General features: G+C 42.6%; 1 pseudogene; it reads right to left on the bottom strand.

The window, feature by feature from the left end:
- Positions 1-1,874: 1,874 nt before the first annotated feature.
- LOC147257017 (uncharacterized) overlaps positions 1,875-18,819 on the bottom strand; it is a 221,177-nt pseudogene continuing 204,232 nt past the window's right edge.

Below are 18,819 nucleotides of genomic sequence, written 5' to 3' on the forward strand. Positions count from 1 at the left end.
AATTCTCCTTCTAACATACAAAGTCCTCAACCATCAGGCACCTTCATATTTGACAGAGCTCATAGTCCCCTATTATCCAGCTAGAACCCTTCGCTCCCAGGATGCAGGGTTACTGGTGGTTCCTAGAGTTTCTAAAAGTAGACTGGGAGCCAGAGCCTTCAGCTATCACGCTCCGCTCCTGTGGAACCGTCTCCCAGTTTCGGTCCGGGATGCAGGCACCCTCTTGACCTTTAAGGGTAGACTTAAGACCTTCCTTTTTGATCAGGCTTATAGTTGGGCTGCTTAGGCTGGCCCTTAGATATGCTGCTATAGGCTTGGGCTGCTGGGGGATCTCCCATGGTGCACTGGGCTTCTCTCGATTCCTCTCTGTCCTCCTATATTTGTCATACATAAATCATACTCATACATATAACACATCTTCTTCTCTGTAGCCTTCAGGCTCCCCTCATCCCAGATCCCGGGTACTGCTGGAGGAGGCTGCAGACCTGAAGAGGCTCAAGCTGCCACCCGTAGCTCCACCTGCTCACGTCCCCGTCTGTCCATCAGTCTCTTCCTTTTCTCTCTCTCTTTATCTCTGTCCCACTCTTTCCGTCTGCATATCTGTCTTCCTTCATTATCTGTCTTTGTCTCTGCCCCACTCTCTTGCTCTCTTTCCCCCCAACTGGTCAAAACAGAAGGCCGTACCTATTGAGCCTGGATCTGCTCGACGTTCCTGCCTTTTAAAAGGAAGGTTTTCGTTGCCGCTGTTGCAGGATGTGTTTGCTCATGGAGAATTGTTGGGTGTAAATTCATTGAAGGAGCGTGGTACTAGACCTGCTCACCTGTAAAGTGTCATGAGATAACTTCTGTTGTGATTTGGCGCTATACAAATAAAATTGACTTTACTTGACTTGACTAAAGTGTTTCACTCTTTAAACCGTTTCTGAGACAGATATCAATTATCATAATGTGCAAGTGATTTTAAATGTTCAACAATTTCCAATCGTTAAGCATTCTGTCCATTTTAATCTTGCCTGGTTACAGGAGATAATGCGAGTGTAGTCGCTGGCTGTTAGCAGGTAGGTAGCTGCACGTTGGATGTGATGATATCAGCTTCTTTGTGGGAATGGTAGGACCGTTTCAGTGACAAGTTTTCACTATAGCTGTCCCTTGGGTTATATACGCCAGACGATGAGTTTCTTTACAGGTGCGTTTATTGTTGGTGGATCTGTGAGTGCACCGTGAAAACTACAAATAAACAAACAAAATATGTGAACATTTACTGTAAATTCACAACTAGGTCATCAAATATAAATCACATGAATTTGACAAAATAAATAAAATCAATTTTAACTGTCACACATACAAAGTCAATTACAAGCACTTCCTTTACATTCATTTATGTACGGCATTTACACCCGTACAAACACACACATGTACCTTGTATTGCCTTCCAAGGCCGCTAACTTAAATGCGAGGTGTCTTCATTAACCTCCTTCTTGACCAACATCCTTTTGCTTCTACACTCTGAACATTACTGACATATGGCCGAACCTATAGCCGTGCACGTGGCCACACCTCGCGGTGAAAGGAACTTTGTGATTAAAACATATGAAGAAGAAAAGTCCTTTCAAATAAAAGTCATATTACTATACACAGTGGCAGGATCATGCTGTTTTAAAATAAAAGCACAGCTAAAAATGAATCTGAATGAACAAATAGAAGCACCTCAGAAACACAAATAAACATAATTTGTCTGCCATTTATACACTGCTGCCCCCTTTCTGCTGTTTGTCCACCACTATTATGTCTGTCTGGTTGGTTCACCAGTTGCTGTTTGTTAGTCTGGAAGCTGCAATCCAATAGCACCTTAGCCCTGCTGTTCACGGCCACTTTTATTGGTATGTCCCTTTGGGATTTGGTACTTCTAGTCCATACTGGGTACGCATGTTTCTGTACACTATCCCCACCATTTGGTTGTGCCTCTCAATGTACGCTTTTGCAGCGACCATCTTACACCCACAACTATGTGTTTGACTGTCTCAGGGCAATCCTTACACAGCCCTCACATTGGGTCTGATCTGGTGTGGTAGACCTTGGCCTCTATGACTCGTGCTTAGGGCCTGCTCTTGTGCTGCCATGATGAGTTCCTCTGTGCCGTCTTTCAGTCCAGCATGTTCCAGCCATTGATAGGTTTTCTTGACATCAGCCACTTCCTCAATCTTGCAGTTGAACATGGCATGTAGTGGCTTGTCCGTCACTTAATTTGTGAGAATTTGACAGCTGGATCATTTATTTTTATTCGCGTCATTCATGCAAACTCCTTCCCCCGTGAGGAGAATTTATTTCCACCATTTCTTTCCATCATCTACCATGGCTGACGTTATAGCCGTTGCTGGCTTGTTCCTGTTGTGGAAGTCCCAGATACAGTGGAAAACCAAACTCGGTCGTACCTGGATCCATGGCATAATCTGGAGGAGCACACAGCTGGGTGAATTTCACCGCTCTCTCCAGGAAATGTGCCTGGACAACGGCCATTTCCAGCGGTACTTCAGGCTGACGAGGGCCCAGTTCAATGACATGTTGGCGAGGATCGGAGCCAGGATATCACGGATGGACGAAACTACAGGTGCCAGGACCATTGACGTCAGTGACGTCACTGACACCAGGGGAATCTCAACACTGGTAGGTTCTCTCAACACAACACAGCGAATATTTTCAACTTGCATGTTGACGCGAATATGCAAAATTTGTGTCGCAAAATTTGCGCCATTTGCATTGCGTTATTCGCATCATTCGCTCCACCCAGCAAGTATACACACAATTTGTGTTTATCCACCTCTCTACATAGACTTCACACGTCATCTTAACGCGCAAAAAACATTTGCGTTGAGGTTGGTGAGTACACGTCTTGTGGCATTCACTGAGCAGCTCATCCTGACAGGCCATCTTCTTGATGTCCTCTTGGCTTTTTGATATTTCATCCTGGACAGTGGCTCTGATGCTCACTCGTCCTCGTCCTCCCTCTTTCCAATTAGTGTACAGCCTCAGGATGCTGGAGTTAGGGTGAAACCCTCCGTGCATGGTAAGGAGCTTTCTGGTCTTGATGTCTGTGGCTTCTATCTTCTCCTTTGGCCATTTTATGATCCCAGCAGGTTATCTGATAACCGGCAGTGTGTACATGTTTATGGCTTGGACCTTTTTCTTACCGTTTAGCTGACTTCTCAGTACTTGTCTTACTCTGTAGGGGTATTTGGTAATGGTTGACTTCCTTGCTGCTGTTATAAAAATTCTTTTCAAATGCCACTATGGGGGTTTTTGGTTTGTCCTGCAGTTTACATAGATATCAACAACAGTTAAGATTAACAGCATTGCATAGGTTAATGGGGGTCATAAAGGGTCAAGAGATGGGTCTGGAAGATCTTGAGCTGGCCATTATTGTTCTTTAACAAGGTGGAAAAGTTGACGATAATCATAGGGACTCTTACATCTGTCCAGAACTGCTGGATTATGGTTATCTTCAGAATATTTTCCTTACGGATATTTTTTTCTCCATACATTTTATTATATACAATAATTCTCTTTTCACAATCATTTAACGTCCATTCTTTTCAACCACAAACAGGGTTATCTCTCATGATACTAAGGCAGTCACTGACTAGCTGTTTCTTTTTAACACTATATATTTTCCTTTTTGCCAAAATCTACTCCTGTATATAGGTTTGTGGTCTGCAAGGTCACAACAAGCACACTTCCTCAACTCTGCATTTAATTGATATGCACATATCCCTGGGTATGGACATGTAGAGATAAAAAAAACAAAACAAAACATGGAAATTATATTACTGTTGTCCGTGTTCTTTATCAAGATTTCTACCAGGAGCACCTCTATTCATTTCACTGATATGCATTTGGTTGAGTGTGTGTATTGACTATTACATTGGGGAGTACAAGGTTAGTGTTAATGTCAAATTTCTCAATATTTTATACAGCATTTTCAAGAAATGTGTCTTGTTAACATAGAAAAGCACAAACAAACAAAAAACAGCTGGCACATTACAAGACCCCAGTCTTTATTTTTATTACACCATTCTGCATTGCTTTACTTTTCTATGTTTGCTTTACTCCTACCCTTCTTGGTTTGCATGACATAGTGTGAGTGGTTGGTTAGCCAAGTTCGTTGCATTGTTCAGGGAGGTGGAAGGTCATTTTGCACTGACCCCTCTCTATTTTCATGATTGTAATGTATTAAATTCTTTTTGACAGTCTGTTAAGACTGAACATATTTACAACAGCTATACTGTTATCCTGCATTGCACTGAGTATCATGATGCAGTTGATTCCAAATCAAAAATTTGAAATGGATCACCATTCAGGGACAGTAAAGAGAATATTTTGTCTTAACTTTCATCCAACAGATACATCAACATCACATGTCCTGATAACAGGATTTTTTCCCCCTAACCACCTGACCACCTGAATGCTTCTGTTAATTTTTTGTTGATTTCACTAGGTTTTAAATCACTCAACTCTGCACTATGATCAACCTTTCTGCCCCTGCACACACATTCCATTCAAACAATCATCCTTTGATCCTATTCCTTAATACTACATTCTCTAATCCTAGCTTTTAGTCACACTCAAGCCTGGTCCCAAATCTAATTTTACCCTGGCCTTTTTTAAGGGGCCACATCTGTTGAACCTGACTTCGGTTTCACAAGTAATCTCTGTTGTATTGACTTGATGGGGTCTGCCTCTGTACTAGAGGTAATTTAGGGCTGTGAAGAATTATATCCTTAATTGGGGCCTTCCAATGTTAATGTAACATTTTAACAGCAATTTGGAGAATTGTTCACCTATTCTTCAATCCTGGAACTCTGTTGTCACCTCCTCCCAAAACCCCTGGAGTAGCACTCAAACATTCCTGCGGGACCACAGATTTACAAGATTCTCTTCCTGTGTATGTATGTGTGAGCATCGAGTGGTTTATGTATTGCTGAGAGGTGTTGGGTTTTGTTCATCAGGGAGGATTTACGCTGCAATAAAGCTTTGGCTCTTTATAAGTCTCTCTCTCTCTCTCTCTGTCTATCTCTATATCTCTTTCTCTTGCTCTGTTTCTCTTTTCAGTAGGGACAGGGAAGTAATTTACTGCTTCTTAAATGCCCTTGATGGATTTTGCTTTCAGAAAAGAAAGGTGAAAGGGGCAGTTTGATGAAAGAAATATTCATCCTTTAAAGCTCAGTACTTATATTCATTAAGTATAATTTTGTCCTGGCATGTTTTTTAGGACAACTCAGGAAAAATCCCTAATTTGTGATGTAACATTATTCACATGCACAAGAAGCTGCGAATGCATTATGATAACTTCTTTGCTATCATACAGTACCTGCTACTGTTGCTTACATGACAATTTTAACTCCCTCTGATTTCCCACAACATTCTGCCTTCTTAAACAGACATATATTAACAAACATACATATGTACATGCTATGCTGATTATATTTTACACTGTATAACTTCTGACTTCCTACAATCTGACCTCAAAAAAATTCCTTATGTTAATGACTCGCTATATGTATGTATCAACTTCCTGTTGGAAGTAAATTAAGTCTTAATTATTGTCTGCCACATTTTTACAAGCACCTTTCCCTCCACCAATCAAACACTGGTCCCCTGATGGAAATAGCAATACTTTCTGCCAATTGGCTGAGCCAGGAAATTTTCTGTTGGTGGAATAGTTAAGCAATCATTTTGGGGTGGCAATGTCTCACTGGAAAATATAGGGGTATTTAGGGCACCTAAACTATACATCACCACAATATTTGGAATGCAGGTAATGGTGGAAAAGATCAAATCATATTCAGTGTATCTAACTTTTCCTTATTCCTGCAAGTAAAGTAACAAAGATGCTTACGCTATACAAATGTAGCACAATATACAGACAACTGTACCGCTTACCGTGTTGAGAGGACTCGGGTCGGGAGATGTTCAGCTCAACTGGTAGTGATCACTATGAGCTCATTCTCTTCACAGTTGATTTTATTATAGTTTTATATTAGTTTTATATCATTAGGATGACTTCAATGCATAAAGAAGTTAGACAACGCTTATACTTCTTGCTATCTTTTCTTGTTAGCGAGCTTGTTTGCGTCGAAACACAAATCTCTCCGCTGATAGCCATCCCACATCTCCGCCATTGTTTCTGCCAAGATGCTTCAGGTTCCTCTCTAGTACCCATGTTTAAACAAGTGTCAGGTGTGTCAGGGCTGCCAGATCACATGTCCTGCATCCTTCACCATCAAACCAGACAGTGGACATGGTGCTGCTGGCAGAGAGAACACAGTCCACCCAGATAGCATCCATTTCCCTTCTTGGGCTTGTCCACTATTCCAGAGACAAGCAGGAGGCTAATGTATATATTAATACATTAATGCATATATTCCCTACTCACTCCTATCACTTTGCATATTGAAGACAATCTACAGGGAACCAATACACACAGAGACACACGCATGCACAAATACATACTCACACACACACTCACACACACACACACAGGTTTGTGCCACTATCCTTATTAGAATTTGAAATAGCTGACCCCGCGCCGTATACAGGCTTTTTGAATTTTTAGATGGCCCAGGAGACTGCCCACAAAGTTGTCTAGCTTGATATGAGAAAATAAAACTAAGGAGCATGTCTGCCATTGTGTGCAGCATCTTGCAGGGCCTTTCAGTTTAAGTCCTCAATCAGATGACTGAATGATTATGTATTGATGGTACATTATATTACACACCTGTGTTCAGTTGAAAATCGATGGGACTCTCAAGTTCTCCTCAGTCACCTTCCCCTGGCACAACAGCAGCAGGTCAAACAGCTTCTAAGGGAGGAATATGGCGCTTTTGCAAAGGATGAACATGACATTGGCACCATTCCCTCACGACAGCTCAAGATTCGCCTCAGTGTCCCCACATCTGTAAAGCAGTCATACATATCAGTACCTAAGCCACATCACAAAGAGGTTAAAAAAAGTACTTGGAGGACTAGTTAAACAGATGTGATGAACAGTGTAACTCAGGCTGTGACTTTCAATTCGCAAGATTGCCCCCTGGCATTGTCCCATGACCATTTCTACTGCTTTAGCTGAGGATAACAGTGAGGGTTGTAAACCTCATTAGAGACCACTTTTACTGGCTGCACATGCAAAAGGATATTGAGCATTATATCACATCTGAAAAACAAGTGTCCGAACAAACCATCCGGGGCTCCACTAACAAACATCATCACCACACATCCTTTCAAGCTGTTTTCCACAGATTTCTTGCAACTGGAAAATTTTAAGGGGGGATATGAATATATTCTGGCTGCAGCCACAAACAGAATATTCAGAGATTTTGTGCTAAGGTTTGGTTTTCCAATAAGACTGCATAATGACCAGGGTAAGGAATTTGAAAAGAAGCAATTTGTTAATCTAGAGGAAAACAGTGGAGTTACAGGGTCCAGGACTACAGTTTACCACCCACAGGGGAATGGCCAGGTGGAAAGATTTAACAGGAACCTTTTGGCTATGCTCAGAAACCTGAAGAATGCAAAAGGCAGATTGGAAAAGCCTCAAGAACAAAAATGGTCCATGTTTATAACTATAAACTGTCTTCTTAGAGGCTTACTTAGAGGATGGTTGAATAAGGGAAGTTACGCCTGGTTGAAAGTATGTTAATGTACAAGGAGAAATGATGGGGGAGAATTAATTGAAGGAGTGAAGTGCAAGACCCACTCTACTTGTAAAATGTCGCAAGATAATTTGGTTGTGGAGGTGCTACACCCATAAAAAAGTAATATTACATTTCTAATGATTTAACAGGTTCCATTCTTGTTTATTTGGATTCATAGATTTTACCTTTAACATCTATGGATGTGAACCTGTTATAAGCACTTCATGTTTGCTTGTTTCAGAGCCTGTAAACCTGTTAATCTGGTGGATGCTGTTTTATCGACTCATCTAGCTGTATGATTGTGTAGTGCAGTTATGGACATGAAACTGCTTCTGCTTGCAAATTATTAAAGGTTACTTAGTCTGATGGACACTGTTTCATTATGGGCATATATATACACACACACAGTCCCTGACAAAAGTTTTCACATCCATTTTGAAGGTACAAAAGCTTATAATCTGACTTTTAATGAATCCATTGGTTTTAAAAATGGCTCATATGAAAGCGAAAACCCTCCCAAATGATGTTTAATATACAAAAATAACTTTGCTTCACTGAAGAAAGATTGATCATTTAATGAACACTGAAAGGTCAGATTTTGGCAAGACAAAAGTTTTGTCACCTAGAGAGTCATGTGAAAATTGAAAAAATAATTTACTTCAAATACAAAAATATGTTGAATAACATCAGTGAATTTAAGTAGTGGTGCTGTGAGATCCATATTTCATATGTTGTTTGACTTCCATGTGTTTGAAGGACTTCATCCATGCGGTTCGACAATGATTCATACAATTTATTGATGAAGTCATCAGGAATAGCAAAGAAAGCAGTCTTACATGCCTTCCAGAGTTCTTCAAGATTCTTTGGTTTCATGCTTCCTCTTTCATTCTACCCCAGACATGCTCAATGATGTTCATGTCTGATGACTGGTCGTAGAGATGGAAGTATGTGATGGAGCACCATCCTGCTGCAAAATTTGACCCCTTTTATGGTTGGGAATGTAAGAGGTAGCTAATACTTCTTGATATTTTAGGCTATTGATATTCCCTTCCACCCTGTAAATCTCTCACACACACCCATACTGGATGTAACCCCAGACCATGATTTTTCTGCCACCAAACTTAACTGTTTTCTGGATCTTGGATCCATGCAGGCTCCAGTAGGTCTCCTGCAATATTTGCGTCGGCTGTGATGTAATTCAAGACTCATCTGAGAAATCCACCTTCTGACACTTTTCCAGCATCCATCCTTTTAGCAGGCTGCGGGCCTTGGCAAATGCAACACGTTTTTTTTTAATTGCCTTTTGTTAAGTGCTGGTTTCTGGGCACTGATTCGACCATGGAGGCCATGTCGAGACAGAATTCTACAAACTGTCCTGGTTGACATGGGGACTTGAGGTAACCAGGGGCCTCTTATATCAACACTGTTTACGCAAGAAAAACTTGTGTCCGCCAGGATCCGTGCTCACGTTCAGATGTATCAACGTGAAAAGTTCATCGATGCTTGAGCAGTTTCACGCAAACTCAGGAGGTGCCATAGAAATTGGCGGAAAGCCGATTCTTGTGTTGACTGCACTTTGGTCCGTTGGCGATACCCTGTGGCGGTGTTTGGTAACTGACATTATTTGACAACCGCACATGCATCAGGCACAAAAAAGCCATCAACACAAACACAAACACCTGTTGGCATTACTTAAGCAGCTATAACAGAGCCTTCACAATTGTGCTGAATGTGCAACCTTCAACAATGGCAGCACTTGCGTTGTAGGAGAACGTGGCAAACGTTAAAAAAAGTGCAATAAGAGGAGTGACATATCAGGGAGCGGGAAGACTTGCTCCACAATTCTGACAAGTGGCTGATGAGCCGGTTCCGGCTACCACGGGCAATCCTCCTGCAAATTTGTGAGGAGCTACGACCGGCGCTCCAGCGCAGAACCGCCAAGAGCCGAGCTGTGCCAGTGCCGACAATGGTGCTGAGCACGCTTGGCTTCTTGGCCACTGGCTCCTTCCAGCGGGAGATGGCGGACCGTTCCGGGGTGAGCCAGTCGACCCTCAGCCGGGCCATGCCCTGGTGGTGGACCTGATCATCCGCCTCTACCACAGGAACATTAAATTCCCTTACAGCGCGGTTGAACAGGCCAATATTAAAGCACAATTTGCAGCAATAGCCGGATTCTCTATGTAATCGGAGCCACTGACTCATGTTGCCATAAGAGCACCGTCCCATGAGGAACACGCTTACGTTCATCGTAAGGGTTTCCACTCCATCAATGTGCAGATCATCGATGCGCAGAGGCCGGAGGGATGGACGCTGATCCCGGCGCGGCCGTCCTCCCACGCCAGAATTTTATTTCCACAATGTGAAAGGGTAAGAAGCGACTACACGATTCATGAAGCCAGATTAATTTATTTTGCCCACGAAACGTTCCAGAACATTTATCAGGCGGTCGAACCGCTCATTGATCCCCGTTATGTCCTCCTGCGACTGTAGGACCGCCTGTGTGAGGACGGGCTGGCCCGAATGCCGCTGGTCCTGGCGGATGACTGGACGGACTGGCTCGGGAGCCGGCGGGGGTGCTGCACGTCGGCGGCATGGTTGACGGATCAATTTCTATTAAACGTATTGGTTTATTTAAATGTCTGATTCTGTGTATTTGTTGCCTTTACATCTGTGACAAAGCAGGTGGAAATGTTGCTTAAGAAATGGAGTTGCCACTTACCCTCCAGGCTCTTGGAGTCAGCATGGGTGGTGGCGACAATCCCCCCCTACGGAGGTGCTGCTCATGACTGCCGCCACCCGCTGCTTAAATTCCATCAGTGCCCCTCTCCCTGACCCACAACTGTCTGGCCCGCACTCCTCCTTTGGTTGGCTTCGGCCTGATTATTGGTTTAGGTTGCTCCATCCAACACTTTACACTTACTATTTTCCACTCATTCATCTACAGACACACTGATACTGATTTACACACCTCATACCTTAAGATAGTTATGTTGCAATTTCTTTATTAAATAAATTGATATCCTATTTTTGATCCACTACTGTATATCGCCATCGTTTGTCATGGCTTATGAGCCGGGTCTTGACACCTCCATCACTTCTTTGTGACTTCAGAAGATGATGGATGCAATTATTGATCATGGATGATAGTCGTCAACACTGAGCCCTGCCTCATTGTAACATCATGATGTTAAAGTTGTCCTTATTTGAGGAATTGTGTTCTCTCAGAGTTGCCACAAGGCAGGAGTTTGTTCTGCTTTTGACTTGTGAGAGGAGGAAACAGAAGTTCCAGCTACTGGTCATTGCGTTAACATGTCTGGAACCCACACTGCTTGGTCACATCAGCAGCTATCTCTCTTTGCTAGGGGTTGCTGTTATTGTGCATCTCTTACAAAAGTAAGCTTTGGTAAGAGATGGGGCTACCTGTTTTAAGTTTGAAAAAACTTAAGTTTCCAAAATGTTTACGGTCACAATTATCAGTTTAAACCCAGAAATGGAATGTATGACTGACATTGATCTGGCAGGGATGTGAGTATCTTAATTTGCTTGAAAATTTTCTGGCTTGAAACAGTTGCAAGTTGCTGTCAGAGCAGGTGAGAAGTGGAAGAGACTACAGTGGTGAGCTAATGATACCATGTCTCACTACAACAGAGATCCCTTATTCTGAGTGTAGCCATTTTGAGATTGATCACATCGATAATACTGCAGGTTCACTACGAAAAAATCGACACACTATTGCACCTTTTTAAAAAAGATAATTTAACAATAGCGAACAGCTCTGAATATGGCGCTTCACTGAGCACAATGAATCACGTTTAGCTTGGCAGAACTGTCTTGAAATGTAGGTCCTCAGTAATGCCAGAGCCGCATTCATCCCTAATAGAGGAAAATAAAAACAGTCCCAGGTTTCTTTTCAGCACCCTTGCTAAACTGACAGTCATAACTCTGTAGACCCCTGTATTCCTTCAGCTCTCAGTGGTGACCAGTTTTTTGAATGACAAAATATTAACTATTAGGGGTAAAATTAATCAGCTCCTTCCCTCAATAGAATCTAATTTACCTGTAAACCCAGTACACAGTTGGCACAGTGGTGCAGTGGTTATCACTGTCATCTCACAGCAAGGAGGTTCTGGGTTTGAGCCTCGTCTCGGGTACAGGCGTTTTCTGTGTGGAGTTTGCATGTTCTCCCCGTGCCTGCATCTCCGGGTACTCTGGCTTCCTCCCACAGTCCACAGACATGCAAATGGGGACTAGGCAAATTGAATGTTCTAAATTGACTGTAGGCATGGTTATGAGTGTGATTGTTGTCTGTCTATATGTGTTGGCCCTGTGATGGACTGGTGACCCATCCAGGGTGAACCCCGCCTCACACTCAAAGGCTATAGGCTATACTATAGGCTATAGTGCCAATATACTATATAGGCTATATATATATATAGGCAATATAATATATAGGCTATATACAATATAGCCTATATACTATAGGCTATAGGCTATACTCAAAGGGATAGGCTCCAGGCCCCCACGACCCTTAACAGGATAAGCGGTAGAAAATGGATGGATGGATGGATGGACTCAGTACTAGCACAGAAACTGCTGTTAAACCACATATTTATTTAGACCACTTTTATCAAATTAACATTACAGAACTTAATACAATGATTACCTCATCAAAACTTTCAACCTGTCTCTTAGATTCAATTCTACTAGGGTTCTTAAGGAAGTCTTTCCCTCAGCTCACACCTCTAGTCTTTAGAAACAGATTATGTAACAAAGTCCTTAAAGTTTGTTGGAATTCAACCACTGCTTAAAAAGCCGACTGTAGACCCTGCGGTTTTGTTTTTTTTGCCAACCATAGACCATATCCAACCTCCCCTTTCTCTTTAAAATCTTGGAGAAAGCAGTTGCTAATCAGCTGTGTGACTTCCTTCATAACAATAGTTTATTTGAGGATTTTCATTCTGGTTTTAGAGCCCATCACAGAGACAGCACTGGTAAAAATAACTCACAACCTTTTAATTTCAGCAGATAATAGCTTTGTGTCTGTACTTGTCCTGTCCTTAGTGCTGCCTTTGACACAATTGACCATATAATCCTTCTGCAGAGATTTGAGCATTCAATTGGCATTAAGGGATTGGCACTAAACTGGTTTAAATAGTATTTATTTGGTCGATTTCAGTTTGTACATGTTAATGATAAATCTTCTTTGCAAACAAAGTTAAACATGGTGTTCCCCAAGGTTCAGAGCTTGGGCCGATAATATTCTCTTTTATATATGCTTCCTTTAGGTCATATTATTCTGAAACACTCCATAAATTTCAGTTGTTACGCAGAAGATACTCAATTTTATTTATCAATAAAGGTAGATGAAGGCCAACAGTTGTCTAAACTACAAGCATGCTTTAAGGACATAAAGGCCTAGATGACTTATAATTTTTTTCTGTTAAACACTGATAACACAGAAGTTATTGTGCCATGGTCCCAAACACCTTAGAGACACTTTATCAAGTGATATTACTGCTCTGGATGGCATTTCTATGGTTTCCAGCAGCACTGTTAAGAACCTCAGAGTTATATTTGATCTGGATTTGTCCTTCAATTCCTACATTTAACAAAGTTCAAGAACTGCATTTTTTTCCATCCACGAACTATCTCAAAAATGAGAAACATTCTGTGTCAAGGTGATGCAGAAAATCTAGTCCATGCATTTGTTACTTCTAGGCTGGACTACTGCAATTCTTTATCATCAGGCTGCACTAACAATTTATTAAAGATTCAGCAGCTTCTCCAGAATGCAGCTGCCTGCGTATTGACAGGAACTAGGAAGAGAGACTGTATCCTGTCTTAGCTTCGCTGCACTGGCTTCCAGTAAAATCCAGAATAGAGTTGAAAGTCCTTTTTCCTCACTTTTAAAGCTCTTAATGATCAGGCTCTTAAAGAGTTCCTCATGAACCGACCAGAGCTCTAAACTCCCTGCATGCAGATCTGCTTGTGGTTCCGAGTGTCTCTGTAGGTAGAATGGGAGGCAGAGCCTTCATTTATCAGGCTCCACTACTGTGGAATCATCTTCCAGTTTCTGTCTGGGGGCAGATACCCTGTCTACATTTAAGAGTAGGTCTAAAACCTTCCTTTTTGATTTAGCTTATAGTTAGGGCCAGTTATGCTTATCCTGGGCCAGCTCCTAGTTTATGCTGCTATAGACTTAGACTACTGGGGGACTCCCATGATGCACTGATTTTTCTCCTCTTTGTTTCTGTCCATCTTTATCCATAACATTCACATGTATCATTGCATCCATTAACCTAAACTTCTTCCCTGGAGTTGTCTGTGCTCTCTCGCCCTGCAGGTCACTTGCTGTACACATTGGGTTCATTGCTTCAAATTTACCTCCTCAACTGGTAATCTCAAATAAATGTTCTCAAAATAGAGGCAATAACGCTTTCTTAGAGCATATTTATTGATCTGGTGTGGTGTAAAAGCCTTGGTAAAGCTTTTAAACTATGTTGAGAGGTGTGTGTGTGTGTGTGTGTGTGTGTGTGTGTGTGCGCGTGTGTGTGTGTGCGTGTGTTTGTGTGTGTGTGTGTGTGTGTGTGTATGAGTGTTGAAAGGCGGGCCACAGATCCAGCCTGCCTTCAATTGCTCCCCTTATCCTTTCCCAGAGTGATGCTGAAAAACTGGTGCATGCATTTATCACTTCTCGGCTGGACTACTGCAACTCTCTCCTGTCAGGATGTCCTAAATACTCTCTAAAGAGTCTCCAGCTGGTCCAGAACGCTGCAGCGAGGGTTTTGACGGGAGTTAAGAAGAGAGAACACATCTCTCCCACTTTAGCTTCTCTCCACTGGCTTCCTGTAGGATCTAGAATCGACTTCAAAGTCCTTCTGCTAACTTATAAGGCTCTCAATGATAAAGCTCCATCCTATTTGAAAGAGCTCATTAGTCCCTACTGTCCGACCAGAGCACTCCGCTCCCAGAATGCAGGTCTTTTAGTGATTCCCAGTATCAATAAAAACAGACTGGGAGGTAGAGCCTTTAGTTACCGGGCTCCTTTACTGTGGAACCAGCTCTCTCCATGTGTCAGAGAGGCAGACACTTTAACTACGTTTAAGTCCAGGCTTAAGACCTTCCTCTATGACAGAGCCTTCAGTTAGGACTGGTTCAGGTAGCTCTGAACCATTGATAGCTATGCTGCTACAGGCTTAGACTGCTGGGGGACACATCAGGTTACATGGAGCCCTTCTCTCCTCTCCCCCTCTCTCCTCCTCTCCTCCCTGCACATTTTTGGAACTGTCATTACCATTACTTGTTGCACTTTGTAGTTTGGCCTTGGTGTCTCGCAGTCTCTCTGTGTTTCCACAGATCCACCAGAGCCCCAACCGCCGCCTGCATCGCCCCCCCCCCCCCCTCTTATTCCCTACTGTTACACCGGCCTGCGCTCCCCTTCCATGAACCAGTCTGCCATCTAGTCCCCCATCAAGCTGGCTTGCTCTCCCTGCCTCCCCTACCAGAAGCTTCCTTCTTCAGCTGTTATTAACATTTCCGTGTTTCCCACATTTTGTATTGTAAACTGTTTTCTTGTCTGTAACAACATCTACTGCACGTCTGTCCGTCCTGGGTGAGGGATCCCTCCTCTGTTGCTCACCCTGAGGTTTCTCAGATTTTTCCCTGTTAAAAGGGTTTTCTATGGAGTTTTTCCTCAGTCGATGTGAGGGTCTAAGGGCAGAGGATGTTGTTATGATGCCATGTGAAGCCCTTTGAGACAAACTGTTTGTGAAAACGGGCTATACAAATAAAATTGCCTTGCCTTGCCTTGCCTTGCCTAAAGTAAAGCTGATGATTTTGGAGGCACCAACAACAACCAGCTTGGAATTTCTTCAGTACATGCTGAGTGTATGGCAGATCTAGAGTTGCTGCACGCACTGCCCAGAGCTGGTGGGTATATTTGTCATCAGTGTGGACTATAAACTCATTGAAAAGCCAACGTGTAAACAACAGGCATCACTGAACACAGCACAGCACTGCAGGGTCACCTTTGGGTGCAGAATATGACTCATGTTGGAAACCTGGGTTGTATGAAAGGCAATGTATAGAGTGTGTGTTATGAGTGTACTGTGTGCTTTGTTGTATTTTCAATGTACAATATATACTGTTTTCATTTTTTAGTGTCAAAGTGCTTTATCAGCAAAGTGTAACTATTTAATACTCGAGGTGAAAATAGCATGTTGAAATTCAGATTGTGACAATGTTAAACAATGCTAAAAGTGAATGCTAAAACATTAAAATGTTCTTATACACAGGCACACTCTAAAATATGTATTTTTCTAATGAAAACCACAAATAAAATCAGTTGCACTCATTGATAATAATCATGTTGAATGCTATCTTTCTCAGTGGTTGTCAAAGTAAGCAATCATTTTTCCCTCGGAAGTTCTTCAAGAGTGTATCGTGTCCATAATTCTGCAGTTCAAGTTTGTGTGCCCAAGTTAGACATTATCCTTACAAAAACAGTGTCCTTAATTGTCAGATTAAAATAGAGCAGTTTTAAGACCTGCCTTTTTGGTAAAGCTTTTAGTTAGGTCTGGCTTAGGCTAGCCCTTAGATATGCTTAGATGGTTGGGGATGTACCATGGTGCACTGGGTTTCTCTCTCCTCCTGTCTTTCCCCTCTGTCCTCCTGTATGTGTTATACATATATCATGCTCATGTGCTACTAACTTATCTCCTTCTCTGGAGTCTTAGCTACAAACCTGAAGAGGCTCAAATTACCACCCATAGCTCCACGTCCCCATCTGTCCATCAGTCTCTTCCCTTTCTCTCACTCTTTATCTCTGTCCCTCTCTTTCCTCCTGCATATCTGTCTTTCTCCATTATCTGTCTTTGTCTCTGCCCCGCCCTCCTGCTCTCTTTCCCTCCAACCGGTCAAAGCAGATGGCTGTTCCCATTGAGCCTGGATCTGCTTGACATTCCTGCCTGTTAAAAGGAAAGTTTTCATCGCCACTGTTGCAGGATGTGCTTGCTGATGGAGAATCATTGGGTGTAAATTCATTGAAGGAGTGTGGTACTATACCTCTCTACTTGTAAAGTGTCATGAGATAACTTTTGTTGTGATTTGGGGCTATACAAATAAAATTGACTTGACTTGACTTGGGGCATGTCTCTATCAAATGAGTTCAGTCAGTGTGCACTTGGCAACAAGTTGCACACTATCATTATAGTTAGGTTTTGGGTGTAACATATCCTCAGCACATTGTTGTTTGGAAGAATTTAAAAATGAAGAATTCATTGAATTAAGGTAAACCCCATTAATGTCAGCAGAAAACACAGTGTCATTGGCCTAAGACCTGTTTTTCCTTTGCACTACATCAAGATAAAACCAGACAATCAGACCACTCCCCTCTTTACACCAGTGCACCCATGATAGTCAGATGGGTTCTATCATCCATCCATTTTCTTCTGCTTATCCTGATTAATGGTTGCGAGGGGGCTGGATCCTATCTCAGTGGCTTTCGGGCGAGAGGCGGGGTACACCCTGGACGGGTCGCCAGTCCATTGCAGGGCCAACATATATAGACAGACAACGATTCCCACACACAGTCATACCGATGGTCAACTTAGAGTATCCAATCAGCCTTGTCTCCATTTGCATGTCTTTGGACTGTGGGAGGAAGCCCGAGTACCCGAAGAGAACCCACACAGGCACAGGGAGAACATGGAGACTCCACACAGAAAGATCCAGTGTCCGAGACGGGACTCAAACCCGGAACCTTCTTGCTGTGAGGCGACAGTGCTAACTACACTTCGTGCCATATTTTGCATCACTTTGAGTCAGAAACAAGGGCCCACCAAGTTGAAACAGTAATGCTAACCAGAAGGGTTATGTAATTTATTTTGAGCGTGCACATTTCATTTTTATTCCATGCTACTTAAAATTGCACCTTGTCAAGTTATTTTGGGTTTAATATCAGTTCCTGCCTAAACTTGAACAAATGGCTTGAGGGCGGACACAGAGGACGCTTCGGGCAGCTCAGCTTTTCTTGGTTTTATTTCGTAAGGGTTCTCAGTGACAGATTAGTTCTCTAGTAGGAGAATAACAATTGTAGTGTGATGTAGTAGTAGTAGTACTGCAGTACCAGTGCAGCAGGTTGATAAACCAATTGCGTCTCAAAGGCGTCTCAGAGCATACACACATATACATCAATACATATACTGTACACATACAAGCAGAGGCAGACACGCACAAAAAAGTCAGTATGTGCCTTATGTAAACAATGCACTTAATATACAGTGCCCCCCCTCCACACACACACAAACAAGTCAAAGCAGCCATACACTTTCAAGGTTCTTGCCATAATTCACTTTGCTAAACTCTTCTTTGCCCACCTTCAGGTACATTACAGGAATTGTTTAAGGAGCAAACGGGTGTCAATCTGTTTGGACAGCAGCATGAGGATGGACTGGACATTGTTTTCCTCCCTCTCTTCCTCACTGACACAATTAGCTATGTCGTCAATTAATTTTCTCATCTCTAATTTGCATCAACCATAATTACCTGCTCCTTAACTGTTCCATTTTTCTTTAATTCTATTGGCAAGCTCTATCTCTCAGTCCCATTGTTTACCTCTGTCTGATTTAATTTGTTTCCCTTGTCTCTCGACTTGCTTGTCTGCATTCCGTGGGTATCAAACCCTCTCTGCTGAGTGTACGTGTGTGTGTGTGTGTGTGGGGGGGGGGGGGGGCTGGGGGCTGGGGGCTTGAAGATAAAGAAATTAAATTGTCTGCAACTGAGTAATTCCCGCTGACATCCACTACAGCCAGGCTAGTTTCAACTGTCCAATCTTGGAGGACATGGAGATAAAGTGGGTGAGGAATAAGCCAAGGCACAGGGCTGAATATAGTGTATATGTGTGTGTCTACGCAAGGGAAAGTGTATATGTAGGGGGCAGTTGGCTGGAGGCAGTTTTTTGACTCTGTGTGCCTCTTGCCCTGGATAAAGCAGAAGCTCAGACCTCATCTCAAAATGAATTCCTAACACACACACACACACACAGCTATACTTCCTATTAATAGTCATTCTGGATCAGCTAACTAAGAAGCACTCCTGCATCCTTCTCTTGCAGTAAAATTATACAAAGCCT

This window comes from Aulostomus chinensis, chromosome 8 (assembly GCF_037954235.1).
Source record: "Aulostomus chinensis isolate RoL2024-O1b breed Wild chromosome 8, RoL_Achi_v1.0, whole genome shotgun sequence".
Classification (NCBI taxonomy): Eukaryota; Metazoa; Chordata; class Actinopteri; order Syngnathiformes; family Aulostomidae; genus Aulostomus; species Aulostomus chinensis.